General features: G+C 35.7%; 1 protein-coding gene across 1 annotated transcript in view; it reads right to left on the bottom strand.

The window, feature by feature from the left end:
• Positions 1-22710, bottom strand: part of LOC100540680 (tyrosine-protein kinase FRK) — a 112134-nt gene that overhangs the window by 33140 nt on the left and 56284 nt on the right. The window lies entirely within an intron of this gene.

The following is a 22710-nucleotide window of genomic DNA, read 5'->3' as shown; positions in this document are numbered from 1 at the left end:
AAAACTAACAAGAAACCTTCTTCCATAACAATAGTTATGAAACCAATGAAGATAATGATTTTTGTTTTCCAGGCCTATTTCCAGGCCATTTTGTGCATTTAAGGACATTTATACATTCCTTCTTAAGCATTGTACCGTGGGAGATGCGATGGTGATATCTAGCTAAGTTTATCTAATGGGATCCTGAGACTCCAGAATCTTCTTTTTTATTACACATCTCTAGCACCTAATTTGGAATTCTTTTCCAACATTTAGGTAACAGAAGATAGGGAAGGTGGAAAAAGTCCTTAGTGTTCAATATTCCCTAACAAAAGCTTTATTAGATAAAGTATACATCCAAAGAACTGCATGACTTTAATGTTCATGTTGGTTACTCTGGAGCATTGGATTAGAGTACTAACACCAGAAAAACAACAACAACAACAACAACAAAAACTGGATTCAAATAAAAGGGCAAGGGATCATTCCAACCCGATTCAATTTGAACTTAAGTTTCATTTCTTCTGGGACCATTCCAATCTGTTCCAGTTTTTCCATTTAAATCAACCTCGGCTGGGATCTTATTAACAGTACTGTATCTGCTGAAACTTATGGTTTAAGGATACCATTAATTATGTAGCAATCTGCCTTATATCCTTACAGACAAAACTACTATCCAAGGTCCCTTAGCAGTTTAAAATTTGGACCATAGCCCATAGTCAAGAGCATTATGGAATGCAAGGAAGATATGGTATGTGTCAAAGAGATGTATTTTAAAAATTGAAAATTATGCTATTTCAACAACATTTTTGTGATTACGTCAAAAGAATTAGTGTGGTTACTGAGAGATTGGGGGAAAAAAGGAAAAAATAAAACCACCAATCTTTTTAAAATAGTCTTTTGTTAGAGAAGTTAATTAAAGTGAAGAAATGCAAAATATCAATTATGTTCTTCCCTTCTTAGATAGAATAAAATAAGTGCTGAACTTCTGTAAGTCAAATTCTTTTTAGCAGACACACGGACTAAAGTTAAGCCCTGCCTGATAAATTATATATCATATTGATGTACATATAGTGAAGGTAAATAGGAAAGAGACTGCAAGCTCACCACTAATATTGTTCATAACGGATAGGTCGACCATGCTATATAGCAAATCAATCTAACATGCTAGTACAGTACAATAATTAACTACAAATTAATGGTCAGTAAAGAATTAGGCACACAATAAGCCAACTTCTCAGATATGCGAATTGGCACAAATGTTGGACCTTGCCTGCTCTATGCCTCATAAATCATTGCAATTATAGACAATTTGATGAGAAATCAACATCCAAAGGTTATTTCATTTAACCCCTGCCCAAAGGCAGGATCATCTGTAGCAATGTTGTACTTAGAAAAGCTTGTCCATTCTATTTTCAAAATTGCACTGAAACGTGAATTCAGAATCACAAAATGGTTAAGGTTGGAAGGAAAGCCATCTGGTCCAAACTCCTGCTCAAGCATGTACACCTAGAGTAGAATGTCCAAGACTAGATATAGGCAGCTTTTGAAGATCAACAAGGAGGAGACTCCACTGCCTCTCTGGACAACCAGTGTCATTGCTCTGTTACATGTACAGTAAAGTTTTCATATTTATGAAATCTTTTCATATTTCGATGGAATCTCTTGTATTCCAATTTGTGCCCATTGCACCTTGTCAGTGGGCTTCACTTAAAAGAGCCTTGTTCCATCCTGTACATGTCTCTTTTCTACAGGGAGCCCAGAACTGAACACAGTGCTCTAGATTTGGCCTCATCAATGCTGAGTAGAGGGCCTATCTTGATCTTGCCTAATGCGGCAAAAAATATCATCAACCTTGTTAGAAGCAAGAGTACGTTGTCGACTCATGTTCAACTTGGTGGCTAACAGGATTCCTAGGTCCTTTTCTACAGAGCTGCTTCACAACCAGGGATTGCCTGGGGTTGTCCCAGTAGCAGAACTCTGCTCTTTTCCTTGTTGGACTTCGTGAGATTATTGTCAGCCCACCTCTCGAGCCTGTCAAAGACCTTCTGTATGGCAGTATGGCTCTTTGATGAGACACTCCTGTTTCATGTCATCTGCAAATTTACTGAGGATGCACTCTACTGCATTATCCAAATCATTAATGAAGATGTTAAACAGAAAAGGGCCCAAAATCAGTTTTGTGGAGTTACTCACTAATTATCAACTCCTAGCAGCAGCCTTCTTTTTTTTAACCAGAATTTTTATTTTCTAGAAGTCAAATCTAAGGCTTCTCTGCTGAAATGAGATAGACATGTTCCTACAAACATGGATCAAGGAAAAGATATTGTAGGGTTTTTTTCTTAGTCTCCTTTTTAGTCTTACTCTCCTGTCTAAACCATCCCAGATATTTCTACCTTTCTGCATCAGCTACAGTTTATCTATTCTTTTTATTCTCTTTTCTAGTCTTTCTCACTACATTTTACTCATAGTGAAGAACTACTACCATTACTGAATGCATAGATAGATACCTCTGTATAGTGAAGTCTGAGCTCTTTAAAGATATGAGGATTTGGTTTACTACATCAAGCTGTTTGACTGAGAAGATTCTCATATGTTTTAGTCTGAAATAAGCAAATAAATAAATCTGAGTATCTGTGCCTTGGCATCTTTCAATTGCAAATGTAATTGCATGATATGATATTGTTATTTTAGAAGGGCGAAATATTCAAGAATGCTTAATCAATCTCAATATGTGTAGGAGTTTAAACATGAAAGTGTGCACAAAATGGCATCATTCTGACTTTTCCTAAATAGGATAGAAGTCCTCTTATTCTCATACTGTGTTCTGATGTGCTTTGAAACTCAGCATCTTCTGAAGGGATTAGTTTCCTTATTATAGATTTCAAAATCCTTTCAGATAACATGCCATTGCATGCTGAACCTGGTGGCAAATTTCAACAGGGTGAATTTTTATCTTGGAACAACAGACATTTAAAATTCTGATGCATGCTATGTAATAAGAATGTATAATCTATAATATTTTATCATCTGAATCTGTGTTTTATTGTAAAAACAGAGAGATCAAAAGATCTTATTCAGTATAATTACTCAACAGCGCAGTTCTAAACTTCTGTCTTTGCAGTATCACTGCCACATCTCAATCCCTCCTTTCCATCAAAAACTGAATTTACATATTGATCAGCTGAATTTTCATGTTGCTGGGCCTAACTACTTTTTCTCAGTGTTTGTTTTTAACATTTCCAGTTTACAAATTATTTCCTTCCTGTATTAAATAAATTGAACAAGAGGACTGTCGTGTTCACTTTGCTGATCTCAGAAATACACCTTGATAGTCATTTTTGCTTTTGTTAACTAAGCAACTCTGGAGGTTTTCTGGAATGAAAGACTGAATGTCTTGGCAGTGTCTCTCGTGGAATCTCTTCTTCACAAACGCAGTTTATTGAAGCAGTTTGTTCAGCCTGATCTTTGTTCTAACTTTCTGCTATTGTTCATTTAATTGTGAACTTTTCACTTCAGTTATCACACAGCTACATGTGTCTTGTACCTTTAATAACTCCCATCAATCTCCCTGTATTCATTCAAGTTACTTGCAATATCACCCTAACCTCCAGCTATTAAAGCTAGGGTGAATATTTCAAAAGCAGTATATTTCTCATGGTCCCATCGCTAAATCTTACTGTGTTGATCATCCTCAAGAGTACTGCAGAGCTTCAAGCTCTCAGCAATATTAGCTCCAATCCTGAAAACAGTAAATACAATCCTGAAAACGGTAAATATTTACTCACGTTCAGTTCCATTTTCATCTGCAAAAATATTCTGGGAGAAAAAATATATATATATTTAGCTTGGAAATTCTGAACTGATTCTGACTATATAAATAGGCAGACCTTGAATGGTATTTCAGAAATCACTTTTAATAATGCAGTAATATTTGTCAGATCTAGATTCAAGTTAAAAACTGAAACCTTCTTGTAAAGATCACAAAATTTCAAAAATTATAGGCAAGAAAAGGTTTGTTAAGACAATTTGTTCATCTTGTTGCTACTTCTACCAACTCAAACACATTGTCTGCAAAATATTTCTGGCTGCAGTGCCCCCTCTACTTCACAAACCATTTGCTAGAATTTCCACCACTAGACGTGAAGAATGGGAGTTTTATTCTGTCATTCAACTCTTAGTGAGTTTTTTGTGTAAGTACATTTCAAACTTTTAAAAATCTTTTTGTGGCAAATAGAAAAAATGCTTCTATGGATTCACTGTGGAGGAAAATCCAAAACAGAAAGTTTCACACAAAGCTGTAAAAAAGTGAGAACAGACCAAGGCAAAGCAGAACTGAACTGCCTCTAGTAACCATGCAAGCCCAATAGCTTTACTATATGATTGAGAGAAGTAGAATAAAGGGTTAAAGGTCTATTTCAGTCAAACGCTGATTTGGTTCTACATCTAACTTCTTTCATGCTACTGTAAGCACTGAGGAATCCCAAGCACCTGAGAAGGAGAGAAGAAAAATTTCATAACTTCTCCAGTAACTATCACAAGCTTCTAGAGGAACAATCCTAGCTCCTGTTTCCTCCCTTGACAAGCCAGTGTTGTTATAACTTCTTGAAGTTATTTCCAAGAAAGCCTCATGAAGCAGCTATTATCAAGCTTCAAAATGTATACTGAAGAGAAGTCTGGATTTTCAGGACATAGGCTTAAATTCAGCTTCCTTGAAACTGGGTCTGTCCATGATGAGAAGAATGGAAAAAGCAGGAATGGTCTGGGATCTTGCCAGGGAAGTTCCTTCGGCACAAAATCTTAAGAGTATAGTCACCTTCCCCAATGTATCTATCTCTGCCAAAGAAACGTGCTAAAACATGAGACTGTCTAATACTCTTCACATGAGAGTCCATTCTGTTTTATGTGTGGGCTTAAGTAGATTCACTAGTGGTCACTGATGACAAAGTGTTTTTACACCTCTGTCAAAGCCAGCATGCCTTATCTGATTCTACTTACAGATCACCTGCAGGAGGAAACTAATATTTGTGAACTTGCTGGCTCCATCATGTGTCCTCCAGACAACACTGCAAGGACAAAACACTCCTCAAATTTTCCTTTGCTTAAATGACATATCTGTTTTAAGAAAAAAGTACTTTGAAATACAAAAAACTGTGCAATACTTCTGATGACTGTACCTGCATTGCCTGGATAGAAATAAAAGGCACACTTGTTCTTTGTGATAAGAAAATTGAATAGAGTAAATAGAATGCATTTTGTGTTATGCATTCAAAGCTGAACTAGAATTTTTTATAACTTGCCAGTATTTTAGAATAATTATGATTGCAGTTAATAGAGGCTGCTACATTCAACATCAATCCTTTTTCTGGGTCTTTTTCATTAGCTGGCTATGCTTTTGTGCAAATCACATAATTTTCTGCCTCAGTTTGTCTACAGTTACCAGTTTGCTACATAATAATTGAGTTTGGATGTATATTCATGCAAGTCATTATACAGATTTGCAAGATTTCTAAAGAGATCACTACATGCAGCCACAATGCTCCCCAATAAATCACCTGAGTACTATCCGAAGCAAATAGACTGTGTTATTGAAATACCATGTACTCATTAAACAACATTAATTACTGGATATTTCTTGCAGATTTTAATGCAAGAGAAGCAGAATCATTGATAATTTTGTGACATATCCTTCTGCACTATGTGGAAGAGTACAAGAGACAATCAAAGCCCTTGGGAAATGTTCAGGAACTACATTAGTTGCCATTTTTTGTCTGGCAGAACATGGTTAATGTAATATCCTACAGGCAGAATATTTAGTAATTAATGTGTAACTGCAATTAACTAAGTGTGGGACTCATGTGAATGAATGTTTATATACATCCAAGCCACTCCCACTGGACTCTTTTGTAGTCATAAAAAAGATGGCATATTTAGGGTGTGATGCATCCTAACCAGCCAAACTACATCAAAAAGGTACACTTTAAAGATTCCTTCCCTTCTATCTATGGTAACCACAAAAGGAGTTGTTGCAATGACAAGCTGAAATGCAGATATTGAGGCTATAGTTAGCTAAGAATAGGTGTGTTGAAGTCTCCATCCAAACTGAGAATATATATACATAGGAATTTGATTAATGGTTCAACCAGAGAAGTAGTGAATGATATTCAATAATTTATGCACTCTCTTGTACTCCTGTTTCTTCATTTGCACTGAGGTGATCATGAGTTTTATTCAGTATGAAGACCTTTACACTACTCAAGTGAGAGGAAATATTTAACCTCATGTAATAATGTTACAAGTCACCAATGTGAATGCCATTTTCATTACTTGTTTAAAAATGTTTGATTTGGTTTCACCCAGGGAGATGACAAAAACAAAATACCAGCTGTATTTATTTCTTATCAGATTGGCTTTTCTCATTGAACATTTCCAGTCCGATCACTACAAATAAATTTTCTCTACAAATATTAAAATATATTAATATTAATGCCATAATATTATTTTGTTCCTCCATCACTACTTTTCTGCATTAGTTACTTCCTGTTTTTTCATAGTATGTCTCCTTTCAGTGTACCATGGGCTTAAAATAAAAAGTTGGATCTGAAGGCAATCTGTAAATGTTAATGGTGGTGTTGTATCATTTTTATTCCCTTCCAACAAAACCTCCTAATTAGATATTCATCCAGTGACACAATGAAGTATAGCAATAAGAGAAAAAAAGGAATGTAGACTCTCTTACCTGTCCCACAGCCGGGCCTACACCTATCTTGAGATCTAAGTGTGGAAAGTAAAGCATGCACTTTAGAACATGTAGTAATTGGAGCAGCAAGTGATCTGAATGTCAGTAATTAGTTTGTCATCGCTAAACATAAGTTTAAGAAGATACTTAAATAAGCATAATATAATTTTGTTATAAAAAGTTTATAGAACTTCATTAGAATTCATTATAATTACAATAAGTGCTCCTGCTTCTGACAACACAGGTTCCATGATTGGCTAACAGTAAACAGCATTACTCACTTCAGGTTGAATAAATTACCACGTAAAGTCTGAAACTGACTGTATCTGAGAGGTGTGAGACTCAGAATGCTCTCTATTTTGGCAACAGGTCTGTCTTGGAAGACATATCCAAACATCAAACTTCACTGAAGATCAACAGTGTCATTTTTAAGTCCACGTGAAGATTCAGTTGCTAATAATTTACACACCAGAGGACCATCCAGTTATTAGATCTGAGCTTAAAGGGAAGACTGGTCAATTTTCAGCTAATAAAAAAGGCTATGTAAAAAATATCAGGGAGAAAAAAAGAAAGTTGTAATTTCTTGAGGAGATGGATTAGTGTGTAAGGAAGAAAAGAGATTGCACAGGACCCGGATGGATGAGTAGAGAAGTCCATATTGCAGAGAATAGGAAATTTCTAATCTCATCACTTTTACTCACTTATTTGTGCTAAAATCTAGTAATCTTCATAGATCCCAGGATATGAAGCCACTCTATTGCAGTGGGGAACATGTATGTCACTCTTTCACAATTAGATCCTCCTGCCAGTGTTGTTTTCTGTCATAGAATGTTTAGTCATGACTTTGCAAACATGTTGCACTGACAGCTATATCTCTTCCTAGGGCAATTTCCAGCCTTCCCCCAGGGGCCAGGAATGTTTAAAAAAATAATCTTTTCTACACTCTATGGGACACCCCAGCCTCATGTGTTTTCATCTTTCATATGAAAACTTTTACTTTTCTAGCTTATAATTGAAATGATTTGCATGAATATAAGATAGTTTCACTGCATTATACCATGACAAAAATTTTATTTAGAATCCTTAATGTGGTATGATTGTGAACAGGCCTTGCTATGATTTATTTTTTTTCATCAGTAATTGGGTGAGCTTCTTCCTTTTTGCATAGGACTGAAATATGTCCAGTGGGTCATAAGTGAAACTTGACAAGGAAAAATCTCTCTGGGAAATGTAACAGAGGGAAAGTAACATTCCTTTCTGATGTGAAATAACGGGAACATAATTTTTTAGAATTTATCAGCCTGATGTCATTAAGTGGCGAGTCTGTTTCCTTGTATCTACAGTTATCTTTTTAAATGCGACTTCAAGAGTTGCAAAATAATATGCAGACTTACATAAATCTGTTTATTACTGTTATTTTTACTGAAAAAATTTTACTTGCAATCACACAAGAAATAAAAACTAGATCTCCATTACCAAGTTAAAAATACAGTAAAGTGAAGCTGGAAAACAGGCATGTTTTAACTAGGTATTGAAACACTAATCTACATTCCTCTAAGAGCCCTTCATCACGTCTGTGCTTACATATTCTGGTTTCCATTAGATATTTCTGGAGATGTGCAACACAAAGGCTATTATAGCATTAAGAGCAATAAGAGGCTAACCAGGCAGTAGCAGAAAACAAATATCTTGTGTATCACAGAAATTAAATGATGTATATGGTCTAAATATAAATACTGGGAGCTCAGGATTTATTCTTCTGCTTCTGATGAATTTCATGACTTTTACATAATAAGTCCAGGCCAAATTAGTTCATCTAGTAATCATAGCTGTGCAGTGACTTTAGAACAGTTGACATTTCTTCCATAAAAAGCAGCTCTGCGCCTCATTGTCGAAGGCGTATTAAGGGATGAGATAGTCCCCAAAGATAGTAATGACATTTTATTTAGAGCTTTTGAGGAAATTTGGACAATATACAATATATTTCAATGGCAGAAGAAAGGTTGCCACTGACTTCAGCTTGGCCACTGAGTCTAGTCCTCTGGAAGTAGAATAGAGGAGACAAGCCTTTTCATCTCTTGCCTCTTTGTCACCTTCTTTTGAATACCTTGCCCTTGATAAGAAATCTTGGACTTGCAAAGCTTTGCGCTCTTTGTGTGTTCAGCTAGCGTCTGAACTCCAAAGCCTAAGGTGGGTTTTAAGCAAGTGAATGAAAAACTGTTTAAGCCCAGAGTTTAGGACAAGTAATATTGTTTCTCTAAATAGATTAGGTTGTTTAGCGCTAGTCCAGCTATGGTGGTGTTTGATCACTTGGGAACAGATAGTGTTCGGACATAGGCAAGTAAAGGTTTATTAATATGGTAATTAGTATTACTGTAGTTGAAAAAAATAGACAAAGCAAAGAAGCTTTCTCAAACCAATACATTGTCTCTATATCCATCTCTATTTTTCCCAGCGTAATAACAGACATAATAATTGCATTCATAATTCTAGACTACTTTGCTTGTGCACTTTGAGGTAAATCTAATAGCAAAACCCTCAAACAATCTAGGTACAAATTTATATCCTTGACAAGCTACTAGGAAAAAAAAATCAGTTCTCTCAGTGCCTCAAAATCAAATATGTAAGAATGTGCTAAATTTACTACTATAGGAGTAAACACAAAAAACAAAAGCTTTGTACAAAGTTTTGTTTTACAAAACAATGTGTTTTGTAAAAATAAAACACAAAAGCTAGAGAAACTGATATTAATTTCCATCATGATGCATTGAGAGTATTACTACAAACTTATAAAGAGTGAATTCTCCTTCCAAATTAGATGAGCAACGAAGGATTTGCTTAAGTGCAAACAATCTCTTACCTTGTTAAGAAGAAATTCCTGGATGAAAAGGAACAAAATATGAATGAATGCTCAGGAAATGATTTTGTAAAAATAATTTTTTTTGTAAAAAAAACAAGAAAAACAAATTATGATTAGATGTTAATGCATTTCGTGCTTTCCATCAAAAATCATCTTTCCCTTGTATTTCTTGCGTAATTCATTTTTTTATTGATTTCAGTATTTTCTCTTTTTCAGTCTTTTGAGTCTGAAAAATAAGACATATTTTGTCTTGAGATAAATATAACACTACACTTAGATTGATTTTACATAAATTAAAGTTTCAGGAAGTCCTCACTGCAAGCTAATGTGGAATTTATCCATCATTATATATTTTTGGTTAACTATTCTCCTTTGTGCACAATTTCTAAATCTGTAACCGTAGCTCTAATATAATCACTTTTTTAAAAAGGGATTTAATTTTAAAAAGTAAAAATAATTAGAATTCCATCCTTAGTCTAAAAACATGGGGATTATTCACGGATTAATATAACATTCGATATTTCAGAGATTATATACATTAGAGATAATTCATTTGAATTCAGTATCAAGAAGCACTTGGATTCTAGTAATATCAAACTATGATATTTAAGTGTTGAAATATTCTCTTCTCTGTTCTTGTTTATTTTGGTTATCAGCAAATCCTTATAGAGACTAGCTGTATGAAGTTCCTTAAAGGAAAATGACATTCTCCTTCTATAAGGATTTTAATATTTTCCAGTTATAACAATTCTAATTACACTGTAAGAATTGCACTGAGAAGCAAAAGTGCTTTCTTTATTCAGCAGCAAATTCCAAGTTCTTTGCCACAAAAAGAATTTAAATACATTTCTCTTTCTAGCGAAAGGAAGCATCTTAATATCTGAAGATAATTTAGATTCAGTATTTCACCATAATATTATCAAACCATATTAATATTTTAAGATAGAATATTTTTATTTGGATGGACATTTTTAAAATTTGTCTGATTTTTGAAAGAAAAATTTGAAAAATATCAGAATTAACATTTCTAATTTCTTCTCTGTAATACCTTATTTTTCTGTTCACCCAAATATATCTGTTGAAAAATTGCATAGATCACTTCTTACACAGAAAATGCTTTCTAGGCATAATGCAGGATAAATAAATATCTTAAATATTGTTAGCATTATGTCATCTGGAGGAAAGAGGGGGTCACTTGAGAGATTCTCAACTGTAGACACCTAATAAGCTCTTCAGGCTTTTCTATTACTCACTCTTCAAACTTGCACCTAACATAGAAGAAAAAGATATTATTTCTGTTTATTCAAGGGCATTTTGAAGGGCAGCATACCGCACAGCTAGTTGAGGAACTCCAACAACATTAAAGAAACAAGAAACGAGCAGCAATCATTTCCCTCAGCATGTTTCTTCTCTATATGCTAAGCACTTCGCTTTGAATGCAAAAGAGCTGGGAGGTGGTCCTTCTATACCAAAAGTTGTAAATCTTTTGATTAGAAAAATCAAAATTAAGTGTTTCAATTAAGTATTTGAATTGCCTCCACTATGTGGCCTTTCATTTATGTTTATTTTTATGGGTTCTTCCATTTGATGAATTGAAAAAGAGTTCCAATACAAATAGTTTTGGGAAAGATAAATTTTTTTCAAAAGATAGCTCATACAAAATGCTCCCAAGAAAATTAGATGCAAAAGTAGTGGATTTGAACGTATTTTTATGGACTGAATGACTACATACAATTGTATCTTTAAGCCATAATAAAAATTGCAGTTGAAAGTGAGAAAAATAAGAAGCAGTAAAATTAGAGTTTGAAATGAAAGATTGAGTTAAAAAATAAGAAATACTTAAAGATTTATGGAAAGTTTAAAAAGGAAAATTTATTTCCCAGTGCAGCATGTGAAGGGAAACTAAGTAATAGAAGGTATCTATTGAATTCATTAATAGTACTTTTAATCATTACAGAAAGTGAGATTTGCTTAAAATATAGAAAACACTGTGAAAATTGTTCTTACTCTTTCAACTATTTGTTCATAGGTAACAAAGTAAGAAAAAAAAAATTGATTAAAATAATCAAAACCAGACTTTTTTATTATTATTTCAATATAATAGTTGGATATTTTAAATAAATACTCAGAGCTGAAGCAGCTGACCTCATATTTTCAATTATCTATATTCTCTTTACTCACATTTGTCTCTGTGAATAGTTAAAAGATCTTATCTCCGTTCTTCTACCTAGAAGTGTAGTGGAAATTCTGAGCACAAGTCAGTTCCAGTGTTTTTGAATCATGAAGGTGCCACGTTCTTGGTAACTCTCTCAGCAGTTTTCTTCAGTATTACATTATTAAGAAACACTTTTTGTCTTAGTATATTTTAAAGGGATGAATGATGTTTTCCAAATAATTTGCTTCACATAGCAACATGCATATTTGTTCCAAAAATCACTCTTCTGTTGTGATTCTTGGCACATTATCACTGAACCACGTAGAAAAATTTTTGTCTAATTTCTTTTCTCATGTATCCCATTGAGAGCTTTATGTTTTTTCTGGGTTACAAAAAATGAAGGAAGTTATTACTACTACTCCTACTACAAATGATGAAACACTCCTTTGCATTCAATAATGAAAGTTGTCTGAAAAATTTTGTGTTTAGATCAGAGCTCACCTCTACTCGTATGTCTCTACTTGTCTTTGTGCTGCAACAACACATTTGGTTCTGAACCTTGCAGTAAGTCACATCCAGAAAAGCACACTGGGTTCAAAGGACAAAATAATCTGCTGTAATTTAAACTGCAGCAACTGGCACTTCCATGCTAAATTAAAGCACTTTTCAGTGACACATTACGCAGATCCAAGGTCAGAATACAGCCCTGAGGAACCAACCAAACACTATCTTTCCCTTTGGTCTCCACACAAGTTCCCCAGCACTTTCTATTTTTATGAAAACTATCATCATGAGATATATCAAACTCCATTCACTCCACACACCCTTTCCCCAGCCTCCAATTTGGCGTGCTGGAGAAGGACTGCCAATTCAGCCTGTTCAATAGCCGTATTTGTGAGTCATAACACAGGAGCTCCAGATGGAAGACAGGGTAAACATCTCCCTCCAAAGTTATCACCATTTCAGTTCCCATCAGTCTACCAGCAGCTGGGAGTGAAGAATCAATCATTGCTTTCCCAGCTTCCTCTTGACAAAGACTCAGCACATTTTCCTTTGCATCCAGTCCTTTGGGAAGGAAAAGCCTGAAGCCTCTCAGATTTCCCACATGGTTTTTCAGCCAAACTTGCTTTATGTCTTAGCATTCTGACTTGGCATTTTTAATCTGGAGAATGAAACCTTCTGGCTTGTCAATCCAAGCATGTGGCTTACAGGTGAGATCTCGTCAGTCTTGCTTCCATCCAAATGACAGGAGCATTGCATGCATTATTCTAGCAGCAGAGTAGCAAGTGGTTGGCAAGCCAAAGACACGTCTGGGTTAGCATGTGGGAAGCAAGCACATTGAATAAATGTGATTGCTCATGCCCATTCTGCAGTTGGTAGTAGTCGTAGGATTTGGCTGATGAACTGTGATAATAGTGAGAATTGAGTTTCGGCTCTGTAGCAGCAGACGTGGCAGGAGGTGGCTGTTCCTTGAGCCAAGACAAAAATTGAGAGTGAACAGTTGGAGCATGCTGGCAGCAGAGTTTTGGCATGAAACTACATAGCAAACGCTACATACGCCAACATGACCTACTGGGTGGTGCTCCTAGCCATCACCTACATGTGAGCATGGCTGCAGCATCTGATACCTTGGAGGATACGAAAGAAACCACTGCATAACATACGTACCGTCTTCTAATCAGTTACAAATACCGGCAATAAACACCAGGGAGCACTTCTAATGTCACTGCTCAGAGTTACAAGGGCTGGCAGACACAGACCTTTATTTCCCCTGAATAAAGAACTCTCACCTCCAAATAAGGATGATTCTTCCTACAGGAGATCATGGACCTGCCTCAGTGGGGATGGGGACGTAGTCTGAAGGTGAACAATGAGTACATTTCTCAGGAATGACATTCCTTGCCCAAAATTTGCATCTTTCTGCTGTGACCAGGCCTGGAAGTCTGAAGTCTCACCCACGCATTTCTGCTGCAGATTCAGTAAAAAAAGGTAGAAGAAACAGATCTACACTGTACATGGTATTTCTGTTTCAGGGGCCTCTGACGAAAACTCAAAGGTATTGTTCTGATTGTTACCCTTGGCTAGCTATGTGGTGGTAGCATTTTCCGTGCTGCCTGGGCAAGAGCGGGCATGATCACTTTACATAATTTTGAATGTATTCATCTGTTAAAAATCTCACTCAAAAACTACTGGCATTGTATATTTGGGGAAAAAGATACAGTGAGAAGACTAAAGAAAGCCATAAGCTGCAGGACAGAGAGGAGACAAAAAAAAAAAAAAAAAAATCGGCCCAAGAGAGAAAAAACTGTAAAGGCAAATTCAGCAGGGAAATGAAATAGCACTATGCAAAAATTATATATAGGAAGAAACAGAGAAGAAGGAAATATGCTTCTGTAGGCTAGCCTTTTGTGAACATTACTTTTATCCCTAGCTTCTATATAGGTAGCAGACCTTGCTTTTGCAGAAAACCATGCATTAGGAAAAGAGAGCTTGAATAACCTATGGGGAAAAAGAGAAAGGGCATAGGGCTAAATTGTAGAAGTCAAGGATTTAAAACACTGCTCTAAAGGTACAAAGCCAAAAAATACACCGACAAATTCATATATTCTACATAGTTACTTCATTCAGTGTAAGACATTGTTCACTGTCTCTAGTCCTAGGAGACATTTTATTCACCTAAAATTCTATCTTCATTCTGTTCAAAATAATATTTTACTTCTGAGATATAGGGATGTCATTAAATAGAGGGCATCTGACATTGCTGTAGGGCTTCCCAGTTGAAAAAATGCTCTATTGACTGAGGGAATTTGGCACCCTTGTATTGTCACTGTCATCCGAAGTAAAAATAGATGCCTTTTTACACCCTTTATACTTGGAAGTCTCTGGGGAAATCAGGTAGATCGCAACTGAACTAAGATTCCAAATTGTCTATCAGAAGCAGAAGGAATTTTCAAAAATATTTTAGGTGAAGTTTTGACCAAAGAAGTGGAAATGGAAGGAAACACAGCCAAATTCCAGTTCCTACCCCTCTGATTTCTCACAGCATCCCTGAACAGATAACTTACAGCTTATAAAGGATTCTCTAAGATTGTAATAATCCCTCCTCCACCACAATCTCCCTTTTTCCCAAATTCATAATCACCAGAGGCCCCTGTGCAATGAAGTGATAGAGCAGGCTTTTTAATAGCTGATACTCTTTTGTTTTGTTGGAAGGATGTTCTGCTCATTCTTTAGCTTTCTTCTCCCAGCCCACCTGTCACAATTCAAAAATGTCATGTTAATGTTTTATAGGCAGACTCTTCCTGGCCTCAGCAGTATCCTTGAATAATTGATACTGGTGTGTCTCTGCTCTACTTTTTTTTTTTTTTTGAGCTCCAGTATGCTTCCACAAAGGAAAGGAAGGAGGAATCAAATATGCAAATGCTAGTAAGTATCTGCCTCTGCACCCAGTGTTCACTCCACTCTTTGGAAAGACAGGAAGGGAAATTCTCTCAAAAATGCTCAAGACTGAACAGAAGTCAGAGGCTAGGGGACTCTCCATCAACAGCTGCAAGGATCACAGCAAGTAAAGCCAGGCTGAGCAAGCATCTGTTTGTCAATATTGTGTTTAGCAGAGTGACTGAAATATATTTGGGTGAAATATGAGGCAAAAGGGGAGTTTGACCTTGCTGGAGTTGAACACCCAGGACCTTATACTGCCTCACAAGCTGTTCTGTAATTCAAATAATTTAAGACTTTGCTGAAGCAAATTAAAATAGATAAATAGATAGATGACAGATAAATAGATAAATCAATAATAAATATGGTCCACGAAGGCTGCAGGACTGCTGCAGTCTCCCTTTTATAACACAGAACATGAGGATTGGGCAGAGGGAAGACTCAGAAGCAGAGGTCTGGCTGGAAGTTCCCCAACAACAGCCCCTGGTAGCAGATAGCTGATGGCAGCCAGGTTCCTCCATCAGCAGCCTGATGCCACGAGCCTGCTACTCCCTGGTTCAAAGCAGGTATTGAGGACAATGCTGGCAAGTGCTATGTGTGCTTCACTGCAAGCACCCAGGTTCATGGTGAGTATCCTGCTGCTGCCCTCCATTTCTGCAGGGCTGCCATCTGCATGCAGAGAAGAAGAGTCAGCAGAGCTTAGCTTTTTAGGATTATACTCCAGAGGAATGAGCTTCTCATTGGCACTTCCTAAATACAGGCATGAAAATGTTGATTGTTTTGTGGCTTCCAGTTTGTCATATTAGAAATAAAGTGGTGAGCATAACCTATTAGTTGCCAGATTTGGGGTCTGGACTCCAGCTCTGCCCTACGCTCACTGCATACCTGAGCTTGTTGACCTCATTCGTCAAAACTTACAAAGAATCTTTTGTAAGGTTTTTACCAGTGCTGCTATCTTCTGCACTACAGAAGGAAATGTAGTCGAACAGCCAAAGGAGTTTGTAGCTTTGAAAGTGTGCATGGTGGGTTTTTTGAAATTATCTTTTTCCTAGTGAAGATCAATAAATGATATATTAATCCTACTGGACTCTTATGGTGTCACAAGGAGACATCATGTTTTCACCTCACTGTCTTGGAAACATCTAGAGGATGATTCCAGGTTTTAGCTGTCATGCAGTCATTACTCCAGTGCCGGCTTTTGGAGCAGAACACTTTATCTCAATATGCATTCTCTCTTTTTGTCTATCTTTTTTTATCTCACCTTCATTCACTTAAGACAGATAATAAATTTTCAATGTTTTACACTGCAAGTCACAAGTAATTCTGCAGCAGACCATTCATAATCTATTAACTGAATCCAGTAACTCAATATCTGCAGTAATATGGTGAAAGCTTTCCAGTTGAATGTTTGCAGTGTATTGAACTTTTGAATTTCCTGGGCTGAGTAAGAAATTTTAAAGCTATTTTAAAGCAATTTTAAAGCTAGCCCAAAACACTGCTCAGGAGGCTATTTATTAAACTTCCATCCTTCTCTTTTGAAACCAAGATACTGAACTTGGCAGAGTGGCTCTGTTAGCCTTGTCATTACCAATTTCTCAAAAATATCTACACTTGAAAGTACAGGGAATGTATCTGCCTTGCACTTGTTGATACTTATGTTAGCCTACTACTTCCGCTTAGCAGGAGTTGTCAGCAGTGAAGCCAAACACAACAAAGCTGCAAAAACAGATTCTGTGATACATTTCTTCTCTTTTTCTGGTAATGAACTGGTAATGGATTCTAGTTTGCTACAGCTGTATGGTAGTGGCACCTGAGTTATCTTGTAATGTAATGCTTCTTGTGTTATATCCACCCAGCCTCAAACAACATATTTGCCTGAAGTAAGGCACAATCATGCAGAAAGCTGCAATTTCCTAATTTTGAAAAGCCTATCTGTAGCACTGGAAGGTTTCTTAACTGCCTTCATAGTCAGAGAAATGCATTCATGTTGAGAGTGTGCAACTATAAATTTTAATTTTAGAAGGAGAGAATTTTAGGTTTACCCATAAAATATAAAAGATAATAAAGTAGCAGATCAGACTTTTTAGCCTTAAGAAACAGCACCATTATAATTTATAAATCAGTCATATTGTATCTCCAAGTCAATACTTGAGGCTTGCACTATATTTAAATTACATTGCTCTAAAGTATATTAAGAATTCAAGGTTGAGAATACAGTTATTCCACAGATCAGGCTAACAAAGGGCCAACGTAATAAACAATTTATAATTTTAAATATGTTTCCCTTAGTAATGGTCCAAAATCCATCCAAAATAAATCTTGCATAATATCTCGTTATAAGTCATAATTTAGCTGTATGAAGAATTATAGAATTAACTTATGGTTATTCTCTAACACTCTGCATGTTTTATCTCTGCCCTTAAGAATCATTTCATGTCATAATTGATTGCTGGAACCACATCTCTTTTCTGAAGGATAAGTAAGAAAAACTTCACAAAATGATTTTAGAGCTTTGGGAATTGTAAAAAGTTGCAATATGAACTTATCAGACCTCCAGAAACTACAATATAGATAAATCTTTCATCATTGTATGAGATAGGAATTAGCAAGTATACTTCCTCTATTACTGTGAAAACTTATTAGAGGAAAACTGCAGTTACACTGCATGCAAATGGAGTCTGTGTTTTCAGGAGTCAGACATGTAATGACATGAGCACATATAACTGTGGTGCCAGGTTGGGACATCAAAAATCATGCTATCAGATCATCTTCAATTTGTTTCATCCTGTCACTGGCCCAGTGTAGCAATCTATAGGATTATTAGGCTGTACAGAACTATAGTACAAGCACAATGAAAGATGAACTTGATACAGGAATGCTTCCAACTTTTGGCTCATACAGCCCTTTGGCTACACCTGCTCTGCTGGATAGAGTATTTGTACACATATCCACTGTCTATAAACAATACATTATTTAAAGGTTGAACTGTAAACATTGCATCCTGCCTTAGGGTAGTAAGTAAAGGCAGTGTTTGTTTTAAAGGCCTCCGAGAGTAACAAAGTTTCTTCTGTTTTGTTATCATGCTATTGAATTGAGGAATTTCTTTTCCCACCACCCTTTCCTACAATAACAACCTCATGTTCCTTTTTCAGAGAATAATGCTATAAGTTTTGAAATTTAGCTACTCTCATGACTCCTCATTTATTCCAAATTCCAGAATGATATAAATCAGACTATAGTAATATTAATTGCTTATAGTTTTAAGGATCACAAAGACTTTTATTCATCCATTTCTCATTAACAGAGGGCAGTCTGTTAACTACAGTAGCAGTGTAGCTTATTATCTAATTTAATTTATGGTGTATATCAGGACAAGGAAAAAATCAGAGAATAGCTTTCCATAGCTGACCTGAATTCTTGTGGAAATGAGAGTATGGACAAAAGGCAACTTGTTAAGAGGACAGGCAATCCTGATGGTGGGACAAGGAAAAGAGAAGACTATTAATATCCAACTGTTAAGATAAAAGTGTGGCTTCAACCAACACTGCTGACTTCTGAGAGCATGTGGCTTGTACTGGTTTCAGCTGGGGCAGAGTTGATTTTCTTCATAGTGTCTGTTATGATGCTATATTTTGGCTGTAGGAGAAAAGCAATGTCAGTAACACACCAGTATTTTAGTTGTTTCTGAACAGGGCTGCACAGAGCCAAAGGGATATTCCATACTATATGACATCATGTGAAAAATCCATAAAACTATAAAACTTGGGGAAATTGACTGCAGTGCAACCAAGTGCATTATGTGGAACTATCTCTCAGTTCAAAATTCAGGACTACTGAACAAATCAAGTTTTTGTAAGGTAAATTTATAATGAAAATTTTCTTACCCTACAGAACCTATAATCACATAAGGAATGTTATAGTCCAAAGCCAGTATAACAGTGTCTATTAGCCCCTGTTACAGTGCTGCATGGTGTAGTTGACTCCATAAGAGATGCACGGCTAATAGTACCTGTGAAATTCTTGAAACTTTTGACCTTGCTGCAAGATAATTAAGTTCTAGAGTTCCAGGAGTTCTAGAAGAACTTGAAGGTTAAGATTTTCTTCTGGTTTCTGAGAAAAATGTGGAAATTATATTCTGGTAATAGCTTAGAATAGATGGATATTTGTTTCTAAGAAGCTGTCTAGTGGAATGAAAAAGCTGAATGCATTGCATTCTACTGCTGGTCATTTTTAATTATTGACAGAGTAATAGAGTAATTTGGAATATAAGCCGGTTTTGTTGTTTGGGAGAGAAAATTAATTATAGTGTAAAAACATCTGAGTAAAAATTTTAAAATGTTAAGGAAAAAAAAAGAGAGTAAAGATTATGTGGAAAAACATACATGACCAGTGACAAAAAATCTTACTGTTTTTCTAAGCAGAGAGATATATCTAGCTACAGAGACAGGAAATTAGAATAAGTATGTTTTGGTATTTCTATGTATATATATTTGGATTCTATAGCACATCAAAAGACAGAAATCCAATCAGTATATTCAAATACTTATACCAAAGTAATTAGAGGAAAGAATACAGTGCAATAATTTGCTTTTCTTTTATAGTGTGAATAGTACAACCAGCTTGTCTGAGGAGTCTAAATTCAGCAGCAACTTTGCTCTTAAATAATTTTCCCATCTACTTTCAGAAGATATGGATGATTGTAAAAGTATGATAAACTTCCCACATTTCTTTTTTCTTTTTCTTTGTTCTTTCTTTATTTCCTTCTCTCTCTCTCTCTCCCCCTCTTTTTTCTTTCATTCTTTCTTTTTGATTGGTTGATTTTGTTCATTGGTTTTATTGTTTATTTTGAAAGGTAGTTTTGAGAAAAGTGTTCAGGGCTTAGCTTTTAATTTCTTTTTTTCTTTTTCCTTTTTTTACTTTAGGAATTAAAAGAAAAATTCTTATTCTTAGCATAAGTAAGAAGTCCTTTTACTCTGTGGGAGTTCTAATCCTCCTGTAATAACACTGATAAAGAACTGGAAGGAGAGTGCAAAGGGGGATCTCTGTGTAAAGAAACAAATGTGTTGCTATGCATCTCTCTTCTCACATATCTGCCTAATTTTAATAGAATTTACTTTGTTGAAAATACTGATGGGAAGCAAGGTACAATTTTTATCAAGTTCTTCAGTTATAGTGATATGTAGATACAGAAATTGGCTAGAATTCATTTCTAGAATGCTGAATTCTTCAACTATGTATTTTAGTGTTATCTACCACTTAATAAAGGAGTGAATTGTTCAGTACAATTTGGCTTTGAAAGTTAAAATGCCTAAGTACTTTAAAATGCCTAAGTACTTTTCACTGATTTCCCCACTTGCTTACATATGTCATTTCTCATATTTATATATTCATTTGTTTGTTTGTCATTCCTGAAAGGCCTGAAACTGAAAAATAGATTACATATATCTGCTAATAGTAAGCATGGATAGACTGGAAGTCTTCTTCACAGTTCAGTATTGCATTCAGGTGTATACAGAATTCTTCTAAGCAAAAACTGTGGCAAGTAACTGAGGTAGAGATCAGTCACATGCTGAAGAACACAACATTCCAGATGTTAACAGACAAAACAGGAGCCAACACAGCTCTCTTAGAGATTTACCAAAATTCTGTATCTGTAAGAGAAAAGTTGTGCAGCAGTTTTACCTTCTCCAAGATCCACACACTACAAATAGCTGAAAAGTGAGTTGCAGTGGCGATGGGAACACTAGGTAGACAGGAGTCTACACCACTTTAAATGAGTAAAATAGTAGCACACAGAAAAGCATGAGGAGGAAATCATTTAAATGAGTGATGCTTCATTTTAATGCACAGATAGTTTACTGAGTCTACGCCACAATGAAATGTTGAACTCTGATGGTCTATTTGCTTGCATAATATAAGTTACAAATCCATAGAAAGAAAATTGCTGCTTGTAGTCAAAACATTCAGGGGACATGAGATGTGAGTGATGAAAGGTTTCCTATTGCTCTATTGTGTGTTTTATATGTCTATATGTGCTGGAATAAAGATAAGGCAAGAAAGTGTTCTCCAATATGAGTCAGAATTAAAAACTAGAAAGTCTTTAATACTTAGAGATCAAAATGCAATTTCAGTGCTCCATAACTTCTTGAAAAAGTGAGCATTTAAAAATATATATGTTCTCCCTTTCTGGTTGGGAATTTTTAAGTTATCTTTCGTAAGACTGAGTAAAATGATTTAGCTCTCAAATAACTGACTTACATAAATAAAACTTTACATAAAGATGTCTCAGTACAATTTATGTAAAGTGTATTTCTCAAGAACTGGTCTATTGAAGAAAATTCAACTTATCTCTTCCCAATCCTTTTATGCTATCTAAACATAGGAATTTATGTCAGCTCAAAAAAAAATCTATTACTCTTTATCATAACTGAATCCATTATTTTCCCTCCATGATCCATCAGGTAAAAACAAGTGCAATAGATGGCTCTGGCAGAACCTTGAAAATAAGAGGCTTCAAAATGGAATAAGTTAAACCTATCATACTGTGCACTATAACTGGAAATGATAACCTTGATGTTTAATTTAAATCAAGTCATAGAAAAGACTTCTGAGTATAATTGTTATCTGTCGTATAAATAAAATGATTTTAAAATGAATTGGACTTGGAAAATAATAATTTTGCTTGTTACATTGCCCACAAGCAAATTTGAACTCTATGAAGGTTCATCACCCTTGGCTGCTTTCTTCCTCCTCTCTTTCCTGGTCAGTTCCATCTGACTGCAAATACATGGAGAGAAAGAGCTGAGGAAAAGAATGTTTAATTTTCCACATTACACTCTATTTCCAGCACTTTGTTGATTCCACTGCATTGACGATTTTTCTCTCCTTTGTTCCTCTGTCAACCCAGGGGAAAAAAGGAGGCGAAAAATTAAACCTCAAATTAGTGAGGCAGCATTTCAGTGGTGCAACAAGGGCTGGCTTTAGGGTTAGGCAAAATAAGGAAGCAAATGCAAACACACGGATTGAAGCCAGAATGGCAAATCACTGATTTTCATAGTAGCATCTGTGATTATAAGTTTTGCCTCACCTTACTTGTCGAGGGCAGCAAAGCTGCTCTACCAAGCACCACACTCTTTCAGGGCAATTTAGTGGAGAAAAATGAACATTCTGGCCTCCTCAAATACATGTCTTCCTGCCTTTTCCTGATTTCCTCTTCTGCTAAGAAAAAAAGATTTGGCTGGTCACTGGCAGCAGCAGTGAGGTATACCTATAGTATGTCAAATGGGAGGAGCCAAATATTGCTTCAGTGCTAAAAATAAATAAATTCATTTGATGTGATGTCTATAATGGGACTCATCAATGTGAATCTACCTCTCACTTTCAGCTAACACTGCTACAAGATCCTTTTTGCCTCCACCTGAGGATAGAACCCAGCACAGAGCATTCTGATAAGTTGGTAAAATTCGAAATTCTGAAAATTTTACTGTTTCCCTATGATGGCTGCAGTTTGTTTGTTTGTTTCCTGACAAATCACCTTTG

Source organism: Meleagris gallopavo, chromosome 2 (genome assembly GCF_000146605.3).
Source record: "Meleagris gallopavo isolate NT-WF06-2002-E0010 breed Aviagen turkey brand Nicholas breeding stock chromosome 2, Turkey_5.1, whole genome shotgun sequence".
Taxonomy (NCBI): Eukaryota; Metazoa; Chordata; class Aves; order Galliformes; family Phasianidae; genus Meleagris; species Meleagris gallopavo.
Note: the sequence above shows the minus strand (reverse complement) of the source record. Positions and strands in the feature narration are given on the sequence as shown.